Below are 16,137 nucleotides of genomic sequence, written 5' to 3'. Positions count from 1 at the left end.
GGACAGACGGACCGACGTACGGACGGATGGGCGGATGAACGGATGAATGGATGGATGGATGGATGGATAGATGAATCAGGCCCAGAACGATTTATTTGTGTGAGTAATCATGTCTTATCATTGAAATATTTGTTTACCTGGTTGGTGGTAAAGGAGGAGTAAGAAAAATATGGAGAAGGCTGGGAAAATGTGGAGCCATCCAGAGCCTTATCTGCTCTAGTGGTCTAGAGAATTGGAATGCTATCAAAACGCTACTACTGTGGAAGCTTCACTGAAGTATTTGGTGCTAGTTACTTGCAGTTTTTTCACAAGAGGTTTGTTTTAAGAATAAGTACTACTTGAAATACTCACGTTGACGGTTTTTGTTCCGAGTATTTTGGTATTGATAATTACTACTTGAAATACTCACGTTGACGGTTTTTGTTCCGAGTATTTTGGTATTGATCACTTTTCGGGCATTATCAACAATTGATTCAATTGTGTCCAGGCGCCGTGCATTTTCAAGCTTGTGCAAGTATTTTACTATCGTCTTTTGGATGTAGCAAAAACGTTTTCTTTTTGCCGCGAAGTAACCGGGGATCTGATTGTAAGGAGTTTGTTTTGTCCTTACAAGGGAATGAATGAGTGTTTGTCGCCAAGCTGGTAGCCCACCATTTGCGCATACGAAGAACCACCTCCAGTGCCTCAACTTTCATCTTTTTTTATCAGGCGTAAGCAGTACACTACAAGTTAAATACGTGCCGAAGTTTATTTAGAGATTGAAACCACGTACACCCATGGATATCCACATTGTCTGGACTCGCTATTTTTCAAACAAAAGATTGTAGAACTTCAAAATCACAAAGTGAATCTATAATTTTCTTATCATGGTAAGCGCGACGATTGCTTGCAATATAAAATATTTTTAAGAAAGCTGTTACGATGGTCTGATTTTTACACTGTGTTTTTTTTAGTGCATTATTAAAATTTGCCTGTGCATTGCGTAGGCCAACGACACCAATCTGACATTGCAGCTACCAGTGCGGTAATAAGATTCGCGCCTTCATAATGACTGCTATTTTATTCGAAACGGCTATAGGGTACGTAAGCTAAAACTTAGACTAAGAGAATCTTAGATTCAAGCTGAATCCCATACTCAAGCTCTAGCGTTCATTCAATTTCAGGGGTTTCATTTACGTTAGCCAGATACACCTTTCCTACAGACATGCTGGGAGGGGAAGAGCTCATTAAGGTTTTTTTTTAGGCGTAAGTCATAGAACGTAAATTAAAGGGGCAAGAAACATGATTCATAGCACAGGTATCAAGTAGAATTTTCGCAATTTTTTGTGCATTTCAGGCGTTTAGTAGGAATGATAAATTTTAAAATGCCAAAATGTATTATCCAAAATAAATTATGAGACGGTTCAATAGAGTCGCATTGTAGCTTAGCGCTCTTATTAAAGAGGCTTTGGAGCATGCTAGACAATATGCAAGCAAGGCTCAAACAATCAGTCTAAAGAAACATGTGTTTAGAAAAAGTAGGTAACGATTTAGAGCACTAGGTGCTCTACTATGGGACAGCTGTGTGCCGTCCCTAAATCCAAGACCTTTAATAAGGTCAACAACGAGGATGCGCTCGATGTGTCATTTTTTTCATGTTTGTATAGGTAACAATCTTTGAAAGTTTATTCATTGGCATCAATTTGTTTTCGGATATAGAAAAGACCGCATCACTAAAGGAGACACCGAATAATCGAACAGCTACAACTTTCAACAACGCCAAAATTTTTCTAAGTATTTATATGCAAGACAAAAATCACTCTTAAGCCCGCCTATGGATATGAACAAAAACATAGTTTGGTAACAACGAGATTGTGTTTGAGATTTAGGTCAATTCGGCTCGCCTACTTACGCCATGTTCTGCTTCGATCTGAAGAAGATAGGCAGGTTGAAAAAAAAAACATAGTTTCCTTAAAGACAACATGTCAACTGCTTGCCTGAAGCACACATAAAACGTTGGTAAAATAAAGAAGGCAGCGCTTTCTGCACACGTTATTTCACACCAATGATGAATGCAACTACGGGAAAAGACGCGCCGTTTTTCGCATCTCAATTGGATTGACAGGCTGGTGGCTTAGCTTAGAACGCGATTTTGAGATAAAAACAATGCCCGGAAAGCCTTCTTCGGAGACGTTCTGCACTCGGCGTAGTTTATGTTCTTGTATTTATGTTCTTGTTCTTGTAAGTTTGTGTAGCTGCAATTTCGGGTACTTCGCATAAGAAAACTTGCTCATTTCGTGTATATATTTGTGTACCCAAAGAAGTGGCGGCGAAAGAATTCACCTATGTGTAAACTGTTTACTCGGCAATTGTTTCAATAGCCTAGTGTAAATGGAATGGTGAAATACACTTGCAACCCTTGTGAATATTTGCAAGTGCCTAAGATTAACGTCTGCCAAACTTTTAACTATTAGTTGCATGTTTCTTTTGGTGGCTTCCTCAAATGTATCTAGTGTACTTGTACATGGTTTATGCAGCTTTGCACAGAATAGCACTTGCCGCAAAAATGAGATCTTGGATCATAAAGAAGGTGTCGAGACATTGTCATGGTGCCTGTAGCATCATTCTCTTTGGTTATGTCATCGCAGTGTTAATCGGTTAACGTGAATGCATTTCTTGTCTTTTGCGCACTGTTGAAGTTACTAACCAGTGGTCTTGTGCAAGCGATAACTAAGGGCTACTTCCCACGTCTCCAGTTTCCTAGGTTGCAATTTATTGATAATATATGGCGCAGGAAGAGGAGATGTAAAAAAATATTTAGAATTATTTTCTGAGCACTCAGAAACGCCTTTCGGTTGTGCATAAGAACTGCGACAAGTGAACTGAGTTCTGAACGTGCAAATGTTCAATTACAAACCGCTAAAAACGACTGTAGGGTAAAAGAGCAAGCTATTATGTCTAGGCCGAACATCACAGCAAATTCATCTCGCAAGAAGATTTCTTCAAATCCCAAGGCTTTACACGCTGTCACCTGCAAAAGGAAGTACACAATGATCGTACACATAAACAGGATGCATCAAAAGAGCGAAGCATGCAATATAAACAAGGCGAAATCAGGCAAAGGCAAACAAACATGAAAGAAAGCGTGGATCATTTAATGGCTATATCATGCATGTTATCATATATATGCTAGTAAGCTTATCTTCTGTTGAGTAACTTAGTGTGCGTTATACGTGGATATTCTCATCTAATATTCGATGTTTTGAATTCAATTCATTTCATAGCATTAAATGCATGTACAATGCAGAATAAGAATTTCTAGAACTCTCCCACAATGGTGCACTGCAAGATAAGCCTATTGAAAATAAATGGTTTGTCATTACGATTTCAGTCATGGAGTATTTGTGTGTGTATTTTAGCGACACTAAAACCCCGCTAGTATGAAAATTAGAATGCAGTCTCTGGTCATGAAGAGCGCATGAGCTTCCAGTGCACTTAGGAAACTTCCGAGGCCAAAATTACCTTGCGCGGTAATCGTGTACTTCAATTCTGCAAAAGAATGGTTGTTTCTTCATATGGCAGGACTAAAAAAAAGTGAATATTGCTTACCACGTCAAAAACTACCTTTAAAAAATGATACCGATCAAGATTTGCTTCTTCACATATTAGGCCTCGCCAACTCAATCGAAGGCGTCAAAGTTACAAAAGAGGGAATGACGGGTGGGAACTACGTTCAGATATGTTTACGTACATAAACTTTGGTAATAGTTATCAAAACCTGACACCTCCGGTTGTTTTTATTTTCATTAACGCGAAATAAAAAGAAGCAGTGAAAATCACTTTGCGCTCTAAATAATCTTTAATTTCTGAACAAGCACCAAACTTAGTCAATCATTCAGCTGCAATAAAAAAAGAGGGCCAGTGAACTTTCTTAACCAATGCCAGAATTGTAGATCAAATGAGAGTTCAAAACACTTAGAACTTCGTTGTCACTGACAGGTAAAAATTTACCGAAGTCATCAATGCACGACAAGATGTACCAGCACATCTTGCGATGTCAAAATGGAGCTTGAAAGCATGTAAGCATTGCTCGAGTATCATATCTAGCACACCACGAAACAGGGAAAGCTTGTTTATGGTTGGAAGCAGATGTCTGCAACAATACACAAACATTCTTGCATCAGTAAACTTTGGGGGAAGCTTGAGCTTCCCCTTTAACAGGAGATCGCCACAGCGTATATGCGCCACATTCTCATTGCCTTATGAATATCAAGCCTGCTTCGGTTGTCGATGCATACCTAAAGAAAGATGTCGAGCATCCCGTAAAGAAAGAAATCTCACAAAACAAAAGCAGTGAAGTCAGACACCAGTTGGGAAGAATAATCTAAGACTAGCGAGACAAAGCGTGCACACGGAGTTCTGTGCTTACATTCGAAAGAAAAAGAAAGATTCAAGTCACCCAGTTAGCCCTTGCTTGTGTGAATGAAGGCATGTGAATGATACGAGCATGCGTTTCACTGGCCTCAGCGTGCATGAGCTCAGACATCCGGCCGCGTGGGCACCATAGCGACTATCGGTAGGCACTCGTTCGAGAACCGCGGTTTTCAGCCAAGAAGTGAAGGCCGCTCTTCTCCGTTCATGATGAAGGCGTCCCCCATTGGAGTGGTCGCGGAACAGGACTAGCAACCGGAACAGCAGGGCGCCTGGGTGTCCCAGACCCTTGATTGCTCATTCACTTAGACATGGTGTGATCTTTGCACTCGAGTTGTTGTTGTTGTTGTTCTCCTATTGATAGTGGCGCATACCCACTGTGGGGGATTGGCCAAGAATCGAGTGGCTTTAAAATTTACTGTTCAGATTTAGAATGATGGAGGTATAACAGAAAGATTACCGATAGCATATAGGCAAGTGTGGTGCCTAATGTAATGCATACAAATATATACATAAACAAATTTATTCTTAGAGTAGACCAATAATCTGATTTTATACGTATATAATTATGTGGACATGTTAAGATAATGAAACTGGTTAATTCGTCAACCTATTAGTTTCATCAATATAGTCCCGGACGGCCGCGCATACTGTGCCATTAGAGAAACCAGAAATGGAAGCTCCAAAAGACAAAATGACAGGCACAGATAAGTCCATACCAATGCCACGCAAAGGTATTTCTAATAGGGTTTTTCGTAATGTGTTAAACTGCCTGCAGGTCAAAAAGAAATGGTCTATTGTTTCCAGTTCATCACAGAATGCGCACAGTGGCGAAGGTTCCTGAGCAGACCTGTGTTTATAGAAATTTAGATTTGGTACCCGGCAACGCAGCCTTGTGATAGCTACTTCTTGTTTTCGAGTGCGGCAAAAGTCTCTTCGCCAGGGATATAATAAATGGCGATATTCTGTAGAGTTTGTTAGTGCTGAACCTTTAAAGACTTGCATAAGCGTACGTCTGCGGAATCGAGCAGCGGTCACATAAGCGGATGATGGACAGAGCGGTAGAATTGGTTCGCTGATTGACGACTTAGCTAAGTAATCGGCTATTTCATTCAGAAACAAACCTTTATGTCCAGGCACCCAAACTAATCGCACTTTTCTCAAATGCACAGGTACTAGTACACGGAACGCCCTTGTTACGTGATTATCAGCACCAACAGAAAGTGCTGCACAGATAGATAGGGAATCTGTTATTATGACAGCTGATGTAATTGCTGTATCTAGCTTGCGTAAGGCGAGCACTACTGCCAGAAACTCAGCCACAAAAACGGGTATGAAATCGGGTAGTCGAAGGGAATAAATCCAATTTAAAATCGGGCTGAAAATACCAACCCCTGATTTTTCGTCGTATTGCGATGCGTCTGTAGCAATAATAACGTTCGTTGTAATACGGCGCAGGCGATCTTGTAGTAAACCATCCAAAATATTATGGGGAAGTAATTTGGCATTATTAGGAAAAATGTCGTCGAATTGAATTTCCACCGGGGCTGAATTATAACGACTCGGCATGATGTCGCATATACGTAAGTTTAGAGGCTCCAGTAAATTTTGCACAAATATAATTTGTGGCGTGTGAAATCGCGGCCATCTAGCAGCAAAAAATGATCCCGGGGTGGAAATGAATGCTGTTTCTGAATGTCGTAATGGTGATTCATAAATTCTTAAGAAAGTCTGAACAGTCAGAAGGCGAATTCTACAAGAAAGCGGAGGGACCCTCGATTCGAGATATAACACATTGTTGGCGACTGTTTTGGGAAGGCCAAGGCATAAGCGCAAAGCTTCTCTTTCCAGAAGAATCAGAGGCCGCAACTTGTAAGCTGGAACTCCAGAGAAAAGCACACAACCAAATTCCAAAATGGGACGAACATACATGCGATATATCATTATTAATGTGTCTCTTCTCATACCTGTGCGGTAGTTGCTTAGCCTACGTAATATGCCAATGGCCCGCACACCTTTTCCGGCGATATATTCGATATGAGATTGCCAGTTAAGCGATGTGTGATAAATTACTCCAAGGTATTTAACAGATTCCACCTGTGGTATATCCTCATGATGGTAAGACAGAGAGATGTTCACAGGGTATTGCAGCGGCAAAACAAGGAGGGCACATTTACTCGCATTAAGTAAAAAGCTGTTGCCATCGATCCAGCTCTCCAATATATTAAGGTAAGTCTGCAGCCGTTCATATAAGGTCTGAATGTTATCTGCCATTGCAAAAAATGCGATATCGTCTGCATAAACATAAGTTGTTATATCCTGTTTACGTGGGATGGTGCTCATTAGTAAATTAAATAGCACCGGGGAAAGCACCGAGCCTTGCGGTACTCCCCTCGTTTGGGTATGAGTAGATGATGAAAACCCATCTTTAAAACAGTAAAATTTCCTGTCTGCGAGAAAATTGTGAACCCACGCTACTATGTATGATGGAAAATCAAGGTATTTTAATCGATCTATCAAAATACAGTGCTCCACGGTATCATATGCTTTAGCGATGTCTAAGGTAACTAAAGCAGCATATTGTTTATGTAGCCGAGCTAATTGAAGCCTACTTTCTAAGTCAACGTGGGCATCTCAAATTGAACAACCAGCCCTGAACCCAATTTGACAGGGACTTAGAATAGACCTCATGTTAATAAGTTCATTAATTCGTATATTGATGATTCTCTCAACCAATTTCACTAAGTTTGATGTCAGTGCGATCGGCCTCATGTTATCCAACGTGTATGCATCATTTTCATTTTTTAGCAACAATACAATTTTGGCAAGTTTCCATTCTGGAGGTATCCATGCATTCCCTAAAGAATAATTCACTAGTTCTAGCAAAAGATTAGGTGATTCCTGGAGTAAACATTTCAACATAGAGTTCGTAATCCCATCTGGTCCGGGAGCCGTCCTCGGTAAGCATAATACTGTCTGATTCAATTCAGCTAAATAAACTTCTGGAAATTCATGCACGTTTACCAGAACGGACTGAATAGCCGAAAAATTCGCAGTGAAGCGGCGTTCTAAACCTTGCGCTATGTCTTCTAGAGAGGTGTTCATTTCTACCGGCGTCAAGACACATGACTGCAACGTTAAAGGTTCTGGTATTACTTTTCTTGTCCGAAGATAAGCGAACAAAGCACGCTTATTTTTTGATTTAGAAAGATAATCAAAATGTCTACTCTCGTATTCTTCTTTCGCGCGGTTCACATTACGCTTAAATACGCCAGCAAGGAATTGATAGTCTTTCCAGTTTGTTGGGCTCTGATTAAGAAGAAGTTTTTTCCAAGCGGCTTTTCGTCTTCTATAATCGCGCGTACACTCATCGTTCCACCAACGAGAGGAGGATCGTTTATTGGATGGAATAGAAAATTCAAAATTTTTTCTAGATCCCTCCAGCATTGAACCAATCGTAGATGCAATCTCCTTAGTACTGGCATTTCCAAGCTTGGAAATGGCAGAACGGAGGCAGGCTTGAAATTTGCTATGGTTGATGTATGTGCGTTTTGCCTGATCTAAAGTTATTGTTGGACAAGTAATGTCAAAAACTACAGGAAGATGGTCACTGTTAGTTGCCGAATCCAGAACAGCCCATGACAAAATCTTGATTGCGTTGGAGCAAAACGTTAAATCCAATACTGAGCTAGTTTGACCTCGGACAAATGTTACATGACCTTTATTCAGACAGGAAAGGTTGTGATCAATAGTCTATTCCCACAGTCGCCTACCACAAGAATCTGTCCTTATACCCCAAGACAAATGGTGTGAATTAAAGTCTCCTGTGAGTACAATTTCCTTTCTACATGCTACCAAAACGCTGTCAAGATAACGCGTGCTTTGCACACCGGAGGGGAAGTAACAATTTACGATTGAAAAAGGGTGGTATCCGGGGAGACACAAGTCTAATGCTAATAATTCACAATCCAAGTCTAACATTCTGAAAGAACTTTTCGCCCTATGGCATAATTTACTTGATACAAGGATCATTAAACCACCACCACGTGATGGGCGATCTAATCGAAAAGAACGAAAACCTGCAAGATGGAAATTTTTATCTGGTGTAAGCCAAGTTTCTTGGAGAATTATAATATCAAGATTAAAATTATTGCAAAAGTAATGTAAGTCGGTTGAGGCTGAGAATATAGAACGGCAGTTCCACTGTAGTACCCGCAACTGACCTATGGTGTTGAGCGCACCGCAGAGGCGTCTGTCGCGCCCTTGTTAGCATCTGCACGCGAAATAGCTGATTCATTCCGTTTAGATTTGGACTTGAGATCGGTGAAGATAGGGGATCTGGTACATTTATTAGATCGTATATCGAGTTCCATATCTGTATCAGTACTTGTACTCGGCCGAGGCGAATGTCGGTCCAAGTGCACCTGTGTTTCTGGCTGCTTAGCCTTGCCTGCAGATGCAGAAAGCTCGTCCATCACTACATTGCGTAGCTGTGTGGCGTCACTGGTGATGTGTAATACTGCAGGTTCTGTACTGGTCTGTACTGTTTGTCCAATCTGGCTTGAAAAAATTTGCACTAAACAGTCGGAAAGGTTAGATATTAGTTTATCCATTGCCTTACTCACTGCCTTTTCCACAACAGTTTCAATAGCCTGCGATAGGGTTGAGTCCATACTGGAAGTGCAGCGCGCTGTAATACCAGAGTATCCAAAAGCCCTGTCTCTAACTATGTCAATGGCTTCCCTTCGAGAACAGCGGCGGCGGTCAATAACTTCTAGGATTTGAACCTCCCGGGAACGAGCGGAACAGTCAGAGTTGTCGGCGCAGTGACTGCCCCCACAGAGACAACACTTTTCCACTGTTGCAGTACAATTGCTTGAAGGATGACTCTCTCCGCAGGTGCTACAACGAACGTTAGATTTACATCCTCCCGCACTGTGGCCGAATCTCCAGCAGTTCTTGCACTGAATCGGACGAGAAGCGAGGGGTTCTACTCGGAAGATCAGTGGCAATAATTTTATTTCTGACGGGCATTTTGTGCCCACAAATGTCGCGATAACAGATTCGGTTGGTACTCTCTGGTTGTCGACTAGGCGATTACACCGGTAAATTGAAATTACGCCTGCTCCAGAGAGCCTGTCTAGGGTCTCAGCTGGACTCAGCTTGGAGTCGACTCCCCGTACAAGGCCTTTGGTACATGCAAGGTGTGGCGAAATAAAAGCACTCACCGGGGTAGCAGCAAAGGAGGTGCATTTGAGAAGATCCTGCACGCAGGTCTGATCCGGCGACCTACACACGATACCTCCTCGCCCAAATGGGCGCACATCTGTGATGGTCTGGAAATGATTTGAAGTTGTCTTAAGTTCCTTTTGAACCACCTGAGGGTTTGAAAGTCTGATGAAGCCTCCATTCGTAGGTACCAGTGCTACAGGAATGCTGTCGATACCACTGCGGAAAAAGGAGTCTAGCGGTAATTCATTAGACGGCAGGGACGCTGACCAGGCGGATCGCGCCTGGCCAGGAGAAGTAGTCGACATGGGCACTAGAGATACGGTTAGACTCAGAAACAGATAAACTATAGAATCGGACTCTAAGACAGAAAGTTAAAACCACTCAATCCTCAGCCAAGAACACCCCAGCAGGTTGAGCACGGCACTGCAGCGTTCTCTCGGTGTTGTCGTCCACCGACTGAACGTGGCTCAGACACTAGCTGCGTAGCATTGATCCAGCTACTGCAGGAACGTTCTACTGCCCACAGCTTGCGTTCTACAGCTTGCTCTACTCGAGCTCTGCACCCGACAACGCTTGCTTGCTTGAGCCTATGCTTGCCTTTTGCCCACTACGGGGGATCGGCCATTAAACCGGTGGTTATTATAATGAGAATAAAAGAATTTGAAAGTTTATAAAAGAAAATGAATGAAACAGATATATAAGGACTATGAAATTTAAAAATCCTAAGGTCATGCACGAATAAATTAGATACAGAACTGTAATTGAAACTATTTGCTAAAAGTTAAAAAAATACTAGATTTTCATTAAAGATAACCTAACAAAAAACACTCTCGTGTCTCTAAAGAATTCACAGACTGCTGTGCAGCCGTTCCTGTTGCTGTGGCCCTGAGAAGAAGTCCCAAGAAAGAGAATGTTTTCTGAATTAAAAGTAATGCTTATTTTTCTAAATAATATTTCTGAATGTATTTTTATACTGCTGGTGAAACGTCGGCATACAAAGAAAAAATTATCTACGTTCTCAGGCTCTTGGCAGTAAAAACAGAGCAGAGATGGCACCTGAACAAACATGTATAAATAAATATTAAAAGGAGGAATTCGGCAACTAAATTTAGTGAAGCCAACATCCGATTGGCACGTGGGGCACTATTTAAAAGGCCAAAGAAAAATAAGCTGAAGATATTTTTCAACTGGTAACCTAATTTTCATGGAATCCTGAAGTAAAGATTATCTACAAAACAGGGATTCAGTAACAAAGACGGTGTCAGGTACGATGTACACTGCAGAGCCATCCAGGAACCAACGCGCGAAAGCGTCTGCTTTTTTGTTTATAAGTATGCGTCGGTGTCTTGGCACCCATACCAACCGCACTGTATTCAACTGTTCTGTAATTAAAGAGGCGAAAGCATTCCAAACGAAGGACTAGACATTAGAAGTGGAAGTTATGATCATGCATACGGAGAGTGAATGACAAACTATTACAATTGACAAATCAATTACTAAAAACTTTCTAAGGGCTAAAATAATTGCTAAAATATCTGCTTGAAATATGGAAGCATATTCCAGGAGACGCACCGAGAATGACAAAGACAAAGTTTCAGAGAATATGGTTATATTCGCTTCCTGTTAGCACAATAATGCATCAGTGGCAATTACATTAGCATTTCCCAATTGAAGTCGATAGTCTACTAATATACCTATTATATATATATATATATATATATATATATATATATATATATATATATATATGTGACGCTACGATGAATGGGCGACGTGGCCTGGCTCATACCCCATGTTTATTCCATACTGCACTTCTTCTTCCTCTGCCTCTACCAACCATCACTTCATACGTCACACGATTCCCCCTCCCCCCGAAAGATGGCACCGTTTATAACCTACAAAAAATTGAAGGAGCCAATAAATAGACAATGTCCAAATTCGCAGTATCACGTCCCGACGGAGTTCCACAGTCAACTAAATCTTCAAGCCCGAGGGAGCAGTCCGGTGAACTCTATAACAACTCTGGTGGGCGAGGCTGACTGTTGCGTTCCGGACAGAGCGGGATACACGTGGATACTGACAGTACTGCTAGAACTCTTGTTCGGGCTGACCAAGGTTGGAACGCTTTGTTGCATCGGCAGCTCAGATGTCGTCGGGGTTGTATTTTTCGCCGTGAATGGTGCGATCCTGATGCTTCTTGCTTGCGTGCTTCTCGACAGACTGTGATGGAGTGCCTGAGTGCTTGTGGTTTGCAAGCAGTGCTTCCGCGTCTTTCACGGCGCTTTCGGCGGTGTTGCAGTCGGCGGAATAGGAGACGCTGGGAGCGTTTCTGGCGACTTTTCTTTGTCCGAAAGAGTCTGACGTCTTGTTGGTTTGGAGATCCTATTTTTCGATGTTCTTGAACTGGTGAACGCGCTTCCATTAAATTTGGCGTTCGCCGATGGCCTCGTTGCAGTTTCTCTCGTTGTTTTCTGAGTTTGTGAACTTCGTTTTGCTTGCTTTGCTGGTGCTGCTGCTGTTGTAGTGGAACGCATTGCGGTGAGATCCCTTCTTGAACATCGTGCTCGTTTTCTTCACAACTTGATGTGGGGCCAAGTCGGCAGCTGGTAGTTTGTGGGCTGTTGCCATGCACTTCGGGCAATGAAGATAATGCTTCTGAATTGGTAGAAAGTTCTTCAGAAGCTTTTTCTGCACTGTTCACTACGAGAGGCTCTTGCGCATTGCAGCGCGCGACGTTCGATGCGTCTGAGCCTTCGGTGTTGCTTCGACTGTCGAGTGTGTATGCACCGGACGGCGATGCATGAACTCGTGCGGAAGGAGCATGGCTCGACTGGGTATTTTCTCGGTGTGTCAACTCGTCTATCGTGAACACGGCGTCCTTATGAGGCAAACGGTGAGCGTCAGGAACGCTTGACGAGCCGCGTGATGGAAAACCGGGTGGTGGACCACGTATTCGAGAAGAAAAATGAAGTGCATGAGGTGGGTAAGCAACGTCTCGTGTCATGTGCTGGAGCGACGACTTTGAAAATACCGGCTTTCGTGAAGGCTGCTTATGACTGCGATGACGGAGTTCGAATGCATTGAGAGTGCGTGTTCTAATCGAATCTTCTTTATAGTCTTGAAACCAGATGATCATTTCTTCTTTTATCTTTTGCCAAGACTCGTCGTTGTCGAATATGTGGGTGAGGTAAAATTTAAATGCCTCACCGGTGACGTAGTCACTGAAGTTCGTAACCATCTCCCGTTCCGACCAAGATGCAGCGGTAGCGTGGAGCTCGAACAGGTTTAACCAGTCCTGTACAGGTCCATCGTCCGCTGCTCCGGTGTACTTGGGGATGGGAAGGTCAGTCGATGGTGCTGTCATGATGCTGGTCATGGTGTAGAGTTGGGATGCACTTGTGTGGTTCACATTCGGTCACTGCGTCTGGCTGAGGTGTTCGATGATGATGGCCGGTTGATGAAGTGGCTGCCAGGTCTTCATCCTGTCGACTCGTGTGACGCTACGATGAATGGGCGACGTGGCCTGGCTCATACCCCATGTTTATTCCATACTGCACTTCTTCTTCCTCTGCCTCTACCAACCATCACTTCATACGTCACATATATATATAAGGTTATTACACCAAACCTTGTATAAGGAGATGACGTAGACTTCAAGAATTATAGGCCCATCAGCTTGCTCTCCGTCGTATAGAAGCTATTTACAAAGGGAATTGCTAACAGAAAAAGGCAACATTACAAGTAAATCAACTAAAGGAACAAGCAAAATTTCGAACAGGCTACTCAACAATCGGCCATATTCATACTCTCTATCGGGTAATAAAGAAATGCCAACCACTATACATAGTCTTTATGGATTACGACAACGCGTTTGATTCAGTAGAAATATCAGCAGTTATATAGACACAGCGAAACCAGGGCGTCGACGAAGCATATATAACATTCTGGAAGAAACCAACACAGGATCAAATGTTACGATAGAGCTTCATAAAGAAAGCAACAGAATACCAATCAAGAAGGTAATGAGACAAGGTGATACAATCTCCCCAATGATATTTACCGCGTGCTTACAGGAGGTTTACGGAGGCCAAGAATGGGAAGAGTCAGGGATAAGAGTTAATGAAGAGTACATAAGTAACCTGCGTTTCGCCGATGACTTTGCATTGCTGAGTAACTCAGGGGACAAATTGCAACACATGATTGCTAATTTAGACAAGGAGAGCAGAAACAGACAAGGAGAGCAGAGAACAGCCCTTCGGAAAAGGTAGTAGTGCACTTGAAGTTGAAAAAAAAATTCCGCCATATCCACGAAGTGAATGATGATGAGTGGGCAAAGCTCCGGAGGTAAACCTGGTAAACCATGAATCCTCTGTACATTTTGCCCACTCGATTTTATTACATCGCTCCCCCTAGCGTACGTCGCCGCACTAAATCGAACGATTGCCTTCAACCAATGACACGCGCCATATGTGACATCATTCCTATTTCATAAGATCTCGCGTCTTTCATCAACTACAAGTACCGATTTCTAGTTTATAACATCTTGCATTTTTTCATCATCAGCTACAAGTACCACCATCTAGTAAACACTACAAGAACTAAACGAGAGGTGGCTACATACAGGAGACGGTACCGCCATCTAGTGAACACTGCAAGAACTAAACTAGAGGTGGCTACATACAGGAGGCGGTACCACCATCTAGTGAACACTGCAAGAACTAAACTAGAGGTGGCTACATACAGGCTACAGGGGACGCACAGCCCACGCCCTAAGGAGCATTGCCCCTAAAACACTATGCATACTTGGGACAGGTAATAACGTGGAGCTGAACTACAAGAATAAAGTATCTAGAAATACAAGAATGAGATGGAGCACATTTGGCAAGCACTCTAAAATCATGACAGGTAGATTGCCACTATCTCTCAAGGGAAAGGTATATAACAGCTGCTTCTCGCCGGTACTTAGCTACGGAGCAGAGACCTGAAGATTCACAAAGAGGGTTGAGCTTAAATTGAGCACGACACAGCGGGCGATGAAAAGGAAAATTATAGGCGTAACCTCAAGAGACGAGAAGAAAGCAGAGTGGATCAGGAAACGAACAGGTGTTAAGAATATCATGGTTGAAATCAAGAAGAGGATACCGACATGGACCGAGCATGTAGCGGGTAGGCAGGATAATCTCTGGTAATTAAGGGTAACTGACTAGACTCCCAGAGAAGGCGAGCGGGTTAGGGGGAGACAGAAAGTTAGGTGGGCAGATGAGATTAGGAAGTTTGCGGGTGTAAATGGCAGCAGCAAGCACTGGACCGAGTTGACTGGCGGAACATGGGAGAGGCCTTTGTCCTGCAGTGGGCGTAGACAGGCTGATGATGATGATGAAGCTTATGACGGTGTAGTTTGGCATTAAGTAAGAATATGTCCTCACATTTATATTTTGTTTTTACTGATTACTCATTTGAAACAATGTTGCATATGTTAACGTTCAAATCTCTTTTCTACTCATGAAAAAAAAACAAAATTTGAGGCCTATGTCGCCTCAAAAAAATGGCTCATTAAAAATGTTCTCGGTTCACATTTGAATACAAACTGTATTCACCTGAGTGAGAAAGTGTACATGTAAAATCATGCTTTGATGGTGAGCATGTGGAATGTTGGCCAATAACTGAACGGTTTCATGAGCAGTACGAAGCTTCACAAAAATCGAAGGTATATATATTGAAATATTACAGATTACCTGGAAAGTTAGGGTTCTCTATCCTATTGTAAGGTATATATATATACCTTACAATAACTGCGGTCATCCTGACCGCAGTTCCTGGCCGCATTTTAAAGCGAAGATGAACGCCGTATGAAAGGCTTCATGCGGGATACGTGCACTATTTCTGCTGCCCTGTAGCGGCGGTCCGTCGGAAGAAGAACGGGTGCCACGCGATAATTCACAGGAGACGTTTGCTCCAAGACAGTGTAGGGGCCAATAAAACGTAATTGAAACTTCTCGCACAGTCCGGGAGTGCGAATGGGTGTAAGAAGGAGGACTTCGTCGCCAGGGCTGAAAGACACGGCACGATGAGAGGCATCATATTCAAGCTTGCGATCCTGTTGCTTGGCTTCAGTGTTGACGCGAGCCAGCTGGCGGCAATGAAGTAGACGAGACACGTATTCTTCACTTGATGATGAACATGGTTTGACAGGCGCAGAGAAGAACGAAACATCGAGGAAAGAAGAGGGGAAGCGACCGTGGACGAGGTAGAACGGCGAGTAACCGGTTGTGCGCTGTACAGAGGTATTATAGGCAAAAGTGACAAATGGCAAAATGGTGTCCCAGTTTCTGTGGTCGGGTTCGATATACATCGCAATCATATCTGACAGTGTACGATGGAAGCGCTCAGTCAGGCCGTTCGTCTGAGGATGGTAACTGGAGCTTGTTTTGTGTATAGTGCCGGCTGCCTTGAGCACTTCTTCGACGAGTGTTGAAAGAAATACTCTTCCACGGT

Source organism: Rhipicephalus microplus, chromosome 4 (genome assembly GCF_043290135.1).
Source record: "Rhipicephalus microplus isolate Deutch F79 chromosome 4, USDA_Rmic, whole genome shotgun sequence".
NCBI lineage: Eukaryota > Metazoa > Arthropoda > Arachnida > Ixodida > Ixodidae > Rhipicephalus > Rhipicephalus microplus.
This window is presented reverse-complemented; position numbering follows the sequence as displayed.